Below are 13,275 nucleotides of genomic sequence, written 5' to 3'. Positions count from 1 at the left end.
TAAGCATTACCTAGCAACAACTAAAACATCAGTGGGTTATCAACTTTGTTCTCATCCTAAATCCAAAACACAGCATTGTACCAGCTACTAGGAAGGAAATTAACTCTATCCCTGCCAAAACCAGGACATTGACTCTCCTGGTTAAAGTAGGTCTCACTGTGGACGCCCATTCTCACTCACATTCCTCTCTTAATTGGGCTGGTTGGTTGTGTGATCATGTGAAGAACTGGATCGGTATTCTAATACAGTTCACCACGTAACCCTGCTGACACTTACATTACCGTGATGGAGGAGGAAGTTATGAATCAGAAAGAAGAGGTAGGAAGTCATGGAAGTTCTTCTGTCCATGTACTTATCTTGTCCTTACTGTAAGATAGAATACATCAGTTTCATCAACTTTCACCAATGTTTCATTGAGTGAACCCATAGAGAACATGAATGCACACAATTAGGACTATTCTGTTAATTCTGCAAGCCTTCGTAACTTGATTTTTTTTCAATCCTGTGTCCGGCTGCATAAATATAGTGGATTAAGGCTTATCATACACAAAACTGTTCTGAAGAATCAAGGTGTTTTAGCAGAATTTCCCAGCAACCAGAACTGTGCAGAAGAGTCAAGTTAAGATATGGTTAAATATTTTTGCCAACCTTTAATGAAAAACACTGTTGTAAAACTTACAACAGCTAAGAAACATAAACATATATTCAAGTCAATGAAAACTAATTAGATAAGCTCTCTGACATCAAATTCAATTTGATTTGATTATATATCCAGAAAGGAAGCTTCATGTTTATGAAAGCTAGATTTCCAGTAACATAGTAATGAATTGCAGCACATCTTTGCCAGTGCTTTTTGACCCAGTGAAACATAAAAGATTTTTCATTTTGTTTATTCTATAACAAATGGCTGCATGTGTGTGATAACACTGTAATAAACAACGTTGACTTGTGGAATGTTAATGAAAAATCTCATCCAGAAAGTGTGTTTATTTCAAGCAAAGCAGAAGTATTCATAGTTTTGTCTTTGGGGTGATATACAGATACTTTTACTGTAGAAATGTAGGCCTGATCCCCTTAGACCTTCAGTCACAGAACTCAGTAGCAGTCAATACTTCGGACCTTACCTACTGTACTCAGTGAAAAGCTTTCTTCTTATTATTTTGTTTCTATTACTGACATAAATAGGGGCCCTAGTCAGGAACAAGGAATTTGCTGTACAATGGGCTATACAAATAAAAAGAGAAAAGATGGTTCTTCACCGACGGGTCCTATAGTCCAAGTATAAAATAGGTTGGACAGAGGTAGACAGTTTAGTATTAAAAAACCCACGACAATATTGGCTAGTATGATAGATAGTGATTTCAGTGTATCAGTGACTGAAGCACTGTTGAGTTTTGGTAAGCATCATGGAAAAAGGTAGTTTTAAGGGAAGAGCTCCGGACAGCTGGCAAAACTGGATCCCAACAGCTTAGACAACTGCTTAGGCAGCTGATGATGTCTGTCGGTAAGCAACACTTAAATCATGGCAAATGTTTATATGTTCTGGCTGGCTTTTTTACTTTTACTACAAATAGAATACAAGGATGAGTCCTCTCAAACTGGCAGAAGCTAACCCATGCTTAAATATACACTAAAAACACCTGAAGGGCAGTTGTGCAGAGTAGCACTTGGGTATTTGACTTTTACCATATCTCATTATGCAGTAATTTTCCAGTGTAGATACATCTTTCAATGAGCATTAGTTGGATTTTATTATACTTTTAAGGCATCAGAAATGAATTACTGCCTTCCATTTAGAAGAACAGCCAGTTCCATCAGCGCAAACAAAATGATGGCACGTAAAGCTGCCCTGCTAGTTAATTCATATGAAAAAAATGTGTTTAACGTTCAGTTTCTAAGTCAAGCTTGAGGTGACTAGTTGGGAAAAAATCTTATTACATGAACAATAGACATACTGGAGTTATAAGTCTTTGAAATACGGACAGTATTCATAGAAACCCTCTATGCCTTTATTTCAGAGGAAATATGCATCTGCACTTCAATGTATCAAAAAACCTGTTTCAGAGTAAAATGTATGCTGAAATCCAACTTATATCATTTATCTCATAACTTTGGCAGTAAGCAAAAAAAAAAATCTTAAATAATTATGTTGTCTTTGGACCAACAATCTCAAGATGTCCTTCTCAATACAATTGAGGAAAAAAAAGAAAAAAACCCCAAACCTGCCTTCAGGGAGAACGTCCTCAATTTTTTTGTTAACTAGCACTTTGTAACAGCTCTAATAGTTATATTCTGTGGCTGCAGTGTAACTTTGAATGTAAACATTCAAGCTTCTGATAGTCCATTGCTTACACAGTGCTGCAATTGTATAAAATTACTTATAATGTCAGCAAAAACTGTGGACAGGGGTAAGAGAGTGAACAGTGGCATCTCCAAGTTAGTTTCTTAAGGTTGTATCGTTGTAAAGACAGTAGTGGAGCATGGCATTCTGAACTATGACGCTTCTTTAGTAATTTCACCTGAAAGTCTAAGAAGACAGTTGGCTAGAACACTGCTTGAACTCCTGTCTCCACATAAGTTGGTGGAAGAACAACTGTAGCAAAGTGTGGATTCTACAGAATATATACTGTAGTGCATGTATGTATGTATGTATCTGCATACACACACACATACACACTCAGTAAAGGCACTTCTTTTCAGAAAAACCTTCAGTCTGCAGAATTATGCCATTTCTAAGCTATTTATGTAGTATCTATTGGTCAGGAGGATACACATTAAAGAAAAAACTGTGCTTCCAAGAAGAGGAATAGAACTCTCTAATTGTGAAAGCCAGCTACCTGTGCATTTCTTCAGTTGCTTATGCAGTTGGAGGTGATTTATTAGGCCATTATTAGATGTGTAATTTAATAGTCCAAAGTAAAAGACAATTGACATTTGGCAAAAATAATAGATTTAGCATGTTCTATGTTTATAGATAACTTTTTTAAGGTGTTAAAGTTAATCCAGAAGTTTTGGATCATGACAAACTGTAGGCTCAAATGCTAGTTTTTAGATATCTTAAATTACCTACTGCCTGGGGCAAAACCTGCCATTTTATGTACACCTGGATGGTGTGTAGCCTGTTACAAGATTTTTACTTACACAGCATGAGAAGCCGTTTTGAAAAATTTGGGCTTCAGAATGTATGTCTGTCTCCTACAAAGTAGCTAGCACCAGCTGGCCATATGCATGTGTGTTTGTGTGTGTATGTACCTGCACTGCTCTGTGTTAATTCTTTCAGTCTAAAAGGTGTCTAAACTCAAAGTAGATAGGCAGAGTTCCTTCCTTTAGGTACTCTTCACAGGAATTAATCAGTTAAAAAACCTCAGGTATGCAAATATTGTATATGCAATGCAAAGCCATCCAATTTTCCTTTTCAAATAACTGTATTACTGCAGCATCCCTAGATCAACAAAAAGTGGAAAATTTCTACTACCAAAAAAACTTACATGAGCCAAGGGAAATATTTTGCTATAAAGGGCTGTGGAAGCTAGTTATACATTTAAAAAAAAAAATAACAAAAACTGGATACATAGTAAGATGTGTAAAAGGAAAAAAAAGTGTAATATTTCCCTACGGTCAAGGAACTATTGGACTATATGACTTCACTTAACATTTTTTCTTTTTCTTTCTTCATATTTTGTTTTGACAGTTTGATTACTTGTGAAGTACAGTCGTGTTTAAGAAGCTTACATCCATAAACTCTGAAGTAACTCAATTTCTTTAAGTTAATATTTGGAGTATATAACTAAGGTCAAACTTTAATTCCTTCTGTATTAGAGATTTGAGATAGCCTCAAATGCAGAGGAAGTAAAGTAGTCCTGCACTTGGGTCACAACAACCCCATGCAATGCTACAGGCTTGGGGAAGAGTGGCTGGAAAGCTGCCCAGCAGAGAAGGACCTGGGGGTGCTGGTCGACAGCCGGCTGAACATGAGCCGGCAGTGTGCCCAGGTGGCCAAGAAGGCCAATGGCATCCTGGCCTGTATCAGAAATAGTGTGGCCAGCAGGAGTAGGGAAGTGATCGTGCCCCTGTACTCGGCACTGGTGAGGCCGCACCTCGAGTACCGTGTTCAGTTTTGGGCCCCTCACTACAAGAAAGACATTGAGGTGCTGGAGTGTGTCCAGAGAAGGGCAATGAAGCTGATGAAGGGTCTGGAGAACAAGTCTTATGAGGAGCGGCTGAGGGAACTGGGGTGGTTTAGCCTGGAGAAAAGGAGGCTCAGGGGAGACCTTATTGCTCTCTACAACTCCCTGACAGGAGGTTGTAGCAAGGGGGGTGTCGGTCTCTTCTCCCAAGGAACAAGCGATAGGACGAGAGGAAATGGCCTCAAGTTGCGCCAGGGGAGGTTTAGATTGGACGTGAGGAAAAATTTCTTCACCGAAAGGGTTGTCAAGCATTGGAACAGGCTGCCCAGGGAAGTGGTGGAGTCCCCATCCCTGGAGGTATTTAAAAGACGTGTAGATGTGGTGCTTAGGGACATGGGTTAGTGGTGGACTTGGCAGTGCTAGGGTAATGGTTGGACTCAATGATCTTAAAGGTCCTTTCCAACCTAAATGATTCTATGATTCTAGAGTCCATCTGACTTCCAAATAAAGGCTAAATTTTATTGAATTGCATCAAGTTATAGTTTTATAGATACCCTAGAATTTGATAGGTTAGTCAGTATCAGAAATTATCACCCTAGGGCATGTTCTAGAAAACGTCTGTTTCTGTCTTTTTTGGTGCCTGAATTTTATACTACAGGATGAGTTTATTGTAATATGTTGGTAGAGTTTTTGTAATTGGAGTTTCATTAAAACTCCACTTGAAGAAGAATCTTAATACTTGGAAATCTCAGTCTAAAAAGTAGCACCTGCCTTGCTCTCTGTATGTTTCCTCTAATGTCCTATAGTATATTTAGCTTACGCTGTAAGACTTTCGTACAGCTATTGATCATAAGTTTGCTTTGGAATTGTAAAGCAATCATGGCACTCCAAAGCAGTATTTATCTCAGGGGGTAGCAGTCTCTGGAATGGAGAACAACTGTAAAAGTTGCCTACCTGTTTACTTTTCTTCACTTCATTGTCCTTCCATGTCATTCTGAATTATCCAGAGACCACTGGCCTATATACAGATAGAGTTACATATTGCATGGGTACCTCAGCTGTGAGTCTTTTTCATTGCAAAACTTTTTGATAAAAATCCGTTAAGTCACAATGAGCAGATAAGCTTGTTTTGTGAGAATATCCATGCTTGTAGCTTTGAGTTGAGGAGCATGAAAAATTAATAACATACTCCAAGCATCTCTGACACATGAGTATTTGGTGGTGCAGAAATCTGTGTGTTCCAAATACAGAAGAAAGTATACCCAAATCAAATATGTCAGGAAATATATATGGAACCACAGACTGCAGTGGCTTATCTCTGCTACCCATTATGTATGTCTACCAGAAACTGGACTAGCTCCTCAATCCAGGTCTGAATACTCAGTTGAACCTGGCAGTGGACGAAGCTAGACCTGCTGGTAGACCACTGCTACAGCCAGGCAGAGAAAGAGGAAAATGAGACAGTCTAGCGATCAAGAGCCATTTGATGAGTTGTCAAATGAAACGATGTCAAAACAAACAGTCTCTTGCCAGAGATAAGATATGTTGGTCATACAAAGCAAAACTGAGTGCTCTAAAACTAATGTGGGATGATCTGGTTAACCAGTGACATTTACATAATTAATTGATATACCATCATTTGACATCTCTAAACTTCCAGTTGTATAGATGATTGATATAGATGACAGTGGTAGTGGAAGAAGGCGTTATATACTGTTATAAACTCAAGTTTACCTTCCAGGTATTTTTTTACCGGGTATGAAACAACACACAGTAACATTCTTGAAAATATCCTTGCAGTATATACTTACTTATATTTTATTATTAAGTACAGGAGCAGCGTGCTCGTCATTTTGCAAAAATAGCTCAATAGGACTCAGTTACTAAAGCAGCAGCAGTCTGGAAAGCTGGGAAGCTGCCAGCAAGACTTCTGTTTTTCTGCTTGAAATCCAGTTTGCACATATATTTAAGAGTTTTGACAGTTTTTTCGTATTTTATAGGAAAGCACTATGTTTCTAGCTAGTTTCCACTGATATGGTGTATATATAGTTACATATACTGTTTCCTTTTCATTGGCACTTTTTCCTTTCCTTTCAGAAAGGCTCTCCTGGTTATATTGCTAACTGTAATCATGGCCGGCTGGTTGCTTTTAAAAAATCTCATTGTACAGGTTTCTGTGTTGGGTGGAAATAGGATCTGATGTTTTGTCTTTCTGATGAATCTGATGAATTGTCTTTCATCTTAATAATGTCACCTCCTTGACTTGTGCTGCAAGCATAGAAAAGAATTGAGGCAAAGAAGTGCTGTCAGCTGCTGGTAGTTTTGTCCCAGTCCTGCACTGAACCATACAAATGAATGAAATGGCCAAAAGAACTACTGGAAAGAAAGTGACCTGTTATCCTGTTACAAAAGTCAATTTTATTCCAAATCTTTACGAAACTAAAAAAGACTTTATTTTTCATATGAAATTGTGAAAATTTATGTGAGCACATATATCTGAAAGAAGTCCTAAAGCCACCTTTGTCATATATAGGATGGTTTTATATTGTATTTTGCAGGAATAAACATGAACTTGCTCTGCCTCTGCACTGAGGCTGCTGGACTCTGCTGGAACGTGATGAATATGGTGACAGTTTGAGCTAGCAGTGACAAGCCCAAGCTTGAGCTATTAAAAGTTTTAGTTTGGTTATCGCCCTGTGTAAGGGTGTAAAGTGATCCTCCTCTGTGTAGTCAATTTTGTGAGGTGGGTTCTTGCATTTTGGACAGAAGAATGAACATTTTATTCCTTACAGTCTACCTTTTTGGTATGCAGACTCCCCATTTAGCTTCATAGAAAAGACAGTGAGTTGTCTTGGTCATAATTATAAATATCTATATAGAAGGAAAATGGCTGATAGTAGAGGATCCTTTAGTTACCAGATAAAAGCATAAAATCCAATGATCAAAAGTTGAAGGTTTGACAAATTAAATGATAAATTAAAAATATTAATTAGGTACTTCAAAAAATGTGATTCATTGCAATTTGGAACAATGTATCTAGGGTAGGAGGAATATTCTATCATCTAAATTATTTAATTGCCTTTTTTTTTCTGTATACCTAACGCACAATTTCTGAACCGATATGGGAATTATTGATTAAAGGCCTACAACCTGTGCTTTGTAGGAGGTCAGAATAGTTCACAGGAGCTGGACTTCACACTCTCTGAACTTCCTGCTAAGACCTCTTGCCCTGAATTTCATCGTTAGAAATCTCATTAGCCAACCGTGGGAAACAGATGGGAGAAATAAGGCACCTGTTGTTCCCCATAGTGCTCTCCTTCCCATGAAAGAGAAATTAAAGTCAAATGTGCCATAGCAGGAGGTAGTAAAAAATAAAAAAGAGGTTTTGAAACAGAGAACCTCCATGTCATCACACCATTCTAAAAGGGGGGAAAAATGTAAAACCCCAAACCAAGTCTCAATTTACCATGTTTTGAAAAGAAAATAAATGGTTCTGGAAGATAGATCAATGCTAATGAGTCTGCCATAACCCTTGTGGTAATTTTGTAGCTATGTATCAGGTTATTAGGTTTCTCTTCAAAATAATTCTGTGTTCAGGGGAGTCTTAGTAGAATGGAGGGTTCACTAAGACTTTGGGTAGTACCAATTGCTCAGAGAAACTTCTAAACTCCAGGAAGCTTGTCTATATACCCCAAATTCAAGGCTTTGCTAAAATTTCCATTCAAGAAACGCTGATACTAAAGTTAATCTTTAGCATATGCAAAAATACCAAGCAATTATTATCAGTGGCCCTAAAATGACACTTTTTTTCAAGAAATGCCCTTTGCAAATCTTGCAGGTGATAACTGAGTATCTCAAATATGCTGTTTTCTAGCAGCAAAACCAGTACTGCAACAGGCACAACTTAAAGGATCAGTTATCCTTAATAACTAAATTTAATGAGGTAATCATAACTTTACAATCAACAAGATGCAAGAACATAAAATCAGTCATTCTAGTTAGATGATTTGATTTTAATGTCAGGATAAACTGTTGTCCATGCAACTGACTGAAGGAAAAGGGAATGATGGGAATTCTTACCCATTTTTCTATTATATACATCTAGTTCAGGAACTCCAGAATATTTACCTTAGTAATATGATACTGTCTTCCAATTACTGTATTTAAACTTTTAGACCAAGTAGATAATATTTATTTCTGGTTTGTTTAATTACTGACTAATTATGGGATTTAATTTTATTTATTCAGTGTATATGATTTAATTAGGAAAATTACTAAAATTTTGTTAAATGATCTGTTAATAATTACATTTGAAAACCTATACGCTCTCAGTGCTAAACTCCCTCAAACTGCCTTCTGCCCCCAGTATTTATTGTCTGCTTACTGTGGAGTCTTGCTTTGCTTGTGAAATTCCCTGTGTTGTGATGCAAACACATTTCAGTATCTCAAAACATTGCATTTTCCATAGGTACTGTAGGTTAGCAAAAGATAACAGTCTGACAGCTGGCTGTGAATGATTTCATGTTGCACAAGTCTGCCTTATTAGCAAAAATCTTAACCCCTGTTTTAACATTCAGAGCATGTAATCCAAAATCAAAGAATGCACAAAAGACTAAACAGACAATGAATTGCTAAAATAACTGTAGTGATGCACAGTTCTACAACCACCCTTTTCTCTCTGCTGAAGGACCCTGCATATAAGGCAAATCTCCACCTGGCAAATTCTAATGACAGTTTTTCTTAATTACACATATGTTACAAGATGCACTATGGTCAGCTCTATATAAAAACAGTATATTGCTTCCATTATAGTTGGACATTTGCATTAAAACAAATGGTTTCTTTGCTTATCTGTGTTCATGGCTTGAGGCCAGTAGCTTTTTTGCCTCTTATTAGTTGCAGCATAATCTAAAATAGAGGCTGAATAAAATAATTGACCAAGAATATAGCTTCAGATAATATTGTTTATGTGCCCCACTCTGTCTTTCCCTTTTCTGTCTCTCCCTAGGGGAAAAGCAGTTATAGTCCTTATGCTAAATCCAGTTCCTACCCACAGCAATCATGTAAATCTTGGCATCAGTCTCACAGCAGAATAAAAAGTCAAATCAGCAGGAAACTTCCACATAAGAGCAACAGGCAGCCCCAGGAAGAAAAAAAAAACAACAAAAAATATCCTCTCAAACTCTTCCGTTTATTTTATCTCAAAAATAAGAGTTCTACTCATTAGAAACACTCAGGTTTTCTTGTAATTTTTAAGATAATATGCCTTCAAAGAATAACAACTCATTGTTCAGCAAGCTTGTTAGCCTTTCAAAGCCTTTTATTTCAAAGCTTCTTTCTGAATAAACAAATCTATAAAGAGGACAAATTGGAGTTTCTGCTTTTCCTAGTGTTTTGCATAGAGGCTACACAAGCTGTCTTCTCTCAAAATGGGTCAGACCTCAAATTATAGATTTAAAGTAAACAAAAATGGTTGGATGTAGCTGGTAGGATGGATTTTATGTATTTTACATACAGACTGACTCTAAAGCCACAAAAATATTTTAAATTGAAAATTCAATATGTTAGATCAAAACCCCAAGGTATTCTTTATTATTACAGTCCTACATATTCAAAAATATTACTAGTAATTTGATTAGGGGTATTTAAATCTTTAGAGATAGGCAAAGGAACACTAAGTATAATACAAATAACTATCATATAAATATGTTGACAACATAATAAAACTAAAAGTGTGGTTTGTAATATAATCTGAATTTGTACATATTGGACTGATGTACAAAATGTCTTTGTATCCAGTTATTACATTCCACAAGAGCTTACTTCAGAGTGAATTAGTCTTTTAAGGCATTAGGAGGAACTGTCTTAGTCATACTGAACTGACTTGCCCTCCCCAAAATGAGAGAATGATTACCAGCGTTATAAAACAGAGAAAATGTACTCAGAGATATCAAGATTTTGTTTGCTAGAGCAGAGATTCAGGGAATACAGAGTTAGGAATAAAATGTCCTTAGAAGAACTGGAGAAGGGAGGTTGGAATAAGAAAGAAATGTTTAGTGAATGGAGCACATGTAACTCAGTGGCTTGGAAAGCTTAATGTTAGTAAGTGCAAAATAATGCAATTTGTAGGGAAAATGTGAAGAAATGTCTGAACTCTTCACGGGATTGTAATCACCTCTTAACTTAGGAAGGAGACCTGGGCATTGCTGTGAACAGCTCAAACCATGTGTAGATTCCCTGATAGAGGTTCCTATATTCATTTCTGCGTTACTACCTGAGTAACAATTGAAAATTCCAGAGGCTCAAACAGAGTATGCAGAACTCCCTGATGACTGGTGTAGGCTTACGAAGGAAGAAATCAAAATGAGCACTGTATGTAATTCTGTGCCAGAATATTTGACTTTATAGAAAAAGCAGGTACAGAGTCCAGGTACAGTCAGAGATCGAAATAACATTGAACTCTACTGTCTCTGAAGTCCACTAAAGACTCTGGAAGCAACTCTTACTTAAAGATACCTTTTTTCAAAGTGGAGTAACGCTACTGTGGGGGATTTGAACCCCTGTTGGTGTGGGAATGGCTGACTGCCTGTATTGCCTGTGAACTTTCTCGCATTTATTTGAGGATAGGAGAGCAGTGCTTAGGTCTGTATGCAAATTCTTTGAGCCAAATACTGCTTTTGATTATACACTTACAGTCTTGTGGATAGGCAAATTCTTTCCAAGCTTTTGCAGTGCCATTGTCAGGGTCCCACTGCCTGGTAGCAGAGAACAGTTCATCCAAATCCATGTATAACGGTGCCTTCTTTGCTGGGCAGTGGTCGTTATTTTCAGTCACCAGCTGTATAACTGTCAGTACAAACAAAAGAGCTAGGAAGTCTTCTACTGCCGCATTTTGAAAGCTGCTGCAGTTTTGTTTTGCGAGGCCCTTCCAACTTATGCTTACAGTATGCAATAAAGTGAGGAGAAGATTTATCTCTGATTTTACATTGCTCCAAACTTTAAGCAGCATACTCATACATTTCCAGCTGCTATTCTTACTAGGTATGGAGAAGTGATGTGTATAATTTTGTATCACTCTGTAAACGCAGAAGAAAACGTGCTCTATTTTTTATTGAGTAACTGTCCAGCAAACATCTTTGTTCACTCCACACACCTCATCCTTTATTTGTGAATTATAACTAAAATATAACTTTAAGGCTTTTTAAGCAAAGTATTTCCATAAAACCATATGAAGAGAAGAAATAGTTATAGATGGAAAAGCCACTGCCTGTCTACAGCAAATACTCCATGAAGACTGATCTATCCAGTTCAGAGTGCAGGCTGAATATACAGGAAGATTGCTGTCAGGGAGCAATGAGGGCTGGCTGGGAGCAGGGCAGGCATGGAAATGGCAACCAGGTTCAACATCATCAGGCAACTTCGTGGTGCTGAGGCAGGTCGACAGTCATGCTGCAAAGTCAATCCACAGGTCATAACCAGACCCACTGAGGGTCAGAGTCCTGTGATCACTGAGCAGGTCCGTGGTGATGGGGTCAGACAGAAACCAGGTCAGGAAGTCAGGTCCAATGGGGCACAGGCAAGGACTGAAACACCCAGGTTGAGCTTAATCAGAGCCCCTGGACTCATGGGCTGGGGTGTGTGGGTGAGGGTCTCAGGTGAGGCTGGTCAGGGCCATTAAGGCTTATTAATGTGTTCAGGCCCCTGACAATTGTAACATTATGTAAATTATTATCCATTTGAAGTCTTCCATTTGGGACAGACTAAAATGATTTCAGGGGCTGTGTCTTACTCAACTTTTGTTCAAATTCCTCATTTCAGATGCAGTAATAACTGCAATGAACACTCATGCAAATTTTCTTATATTTTTAATCCCGTTCTCTATATCTGCTCAGAAGCAGTAGCCAGACAGTATTAGTACTCCCATTGCCACAGTGATCTATGAGCTATCCCTTAATTGCAACAGCAATTGATGTTTTTAACAAAAAGATCAACCACTTAAGCTGAATTGCTAAGATAATACCTATACTGGAGGTCTTTTAACATAGTATTTCTACCAGATCGGATAGTCATAGCAATAATGAGAGTAATGTCCTGGAGAATCAGAATTATACTGAATTTTGCCACTTCATTGACCTAAACATGAATACTAAGCTTTGTGAAAAAACACAGTGCCCTTTCTACATCAGTACTCCCACTGTTACTAACACCAAGAAATCACTGCCGTAGTTAGCTATAGGAGACAAAATATCTTCCAGTATAGCCTGAGAGGACAGGTAAGCAAGTCAGATCAAGCAGTAGCACTAGCGTACCATGTACAAAACAGCTTTCAGTATATTCAGTGGAATATATCAGAAAACATGCTTACAAAGTCAGTATCCACAGAGTAAATGAAGAACAGAAGCTGTTAGCTTGTATCAGAGGGGAGAACTTTACTTTTTGGTTATTTGAAATTGGCTCTAATGTTCACTTTTTCAGGGTCAAATTTTATGCGAGACTGCAAGATCAAATGGCAAAAGTACTGGAAGTTCCCCTTTTTCTTCTAATTATTGCTACTTTCGTATCTTGTATATGAGCTTATCCCTAAACTTACATGCTCTTACATTCTCTTTGTTGCGTCTTTTAACTAAGCTTGTACTCGCACAGAGGTTACAAACAGGAGTTGAAGAAGTCTGAGTTAGAGCACAATAAAGAACGATTTCCAACATCAGAGATGAAGTAATACTGTATTTTAAGTGAGCCCTTTAAAAGAATATAAAACTAAATATATACATTTTGACATGACTGTGTGTTTTATGTCTGCTAATCTTGTAATTTGATTTTAAGGCAGATGACTCATTGGATTGTATTATCTAAAGCAATGATAGACTAACATCTGCCAAAGGCCGTTTTGGTAGTGGTTGCCACCTAGTGGATTACTGATTGTATACACATATGAGAAGGGTCATCTGCTATAAAAATATTTGAAAATCTGCTTATTAATCACACTATTTAATAATATCCTGCAGACTTGGAGTACCGGTAGATGGAAATTTTTTTGTTGGAATGAAATGCTAGTGAAAATTGAAATAAAAATTGCAAGCATTTTCACAACTTCTATCCATTTTTGGATAACTATTTATAGCTATTGCTTGACTTGGCAATGTGAGAG

The 13,275-nt window shown here is 37.5% G+C and overlaps 1 long non-coding RNA gene across 1 annotated transcript in view; it reads left to right on the top strand.

Annotated features, from left to right (window-relative positions):
- The window catches only part of LOC103898324, a 32,948-nt gene that overhangs the window by 13,184 nt on the left and 6,489 nt on the right, over nt 1-13,275 (top strand). The window lies entirely within an intron of this gene.

Source organism: Aptenodytes forsteri, unplaced genomic scaffold, assembly GCF_000699145.1.
Source record: "Aptenodytes forsteri isolate BGI_AS27 unplaced genomic scaffold, ASM69914v1 Scaffold257, whole genome shotgun sequence".
NCBI lineage: Eukaryota > Metazoa > Chordata > Aves > Sphenisciformes > Spheniscidae > Aptenodytes > Aptenodytes forsteri.
Note: the sequence above shows the minus strand (reverse complement) of the source record. Positions and strands in the feature narration are given on the sequence as shown.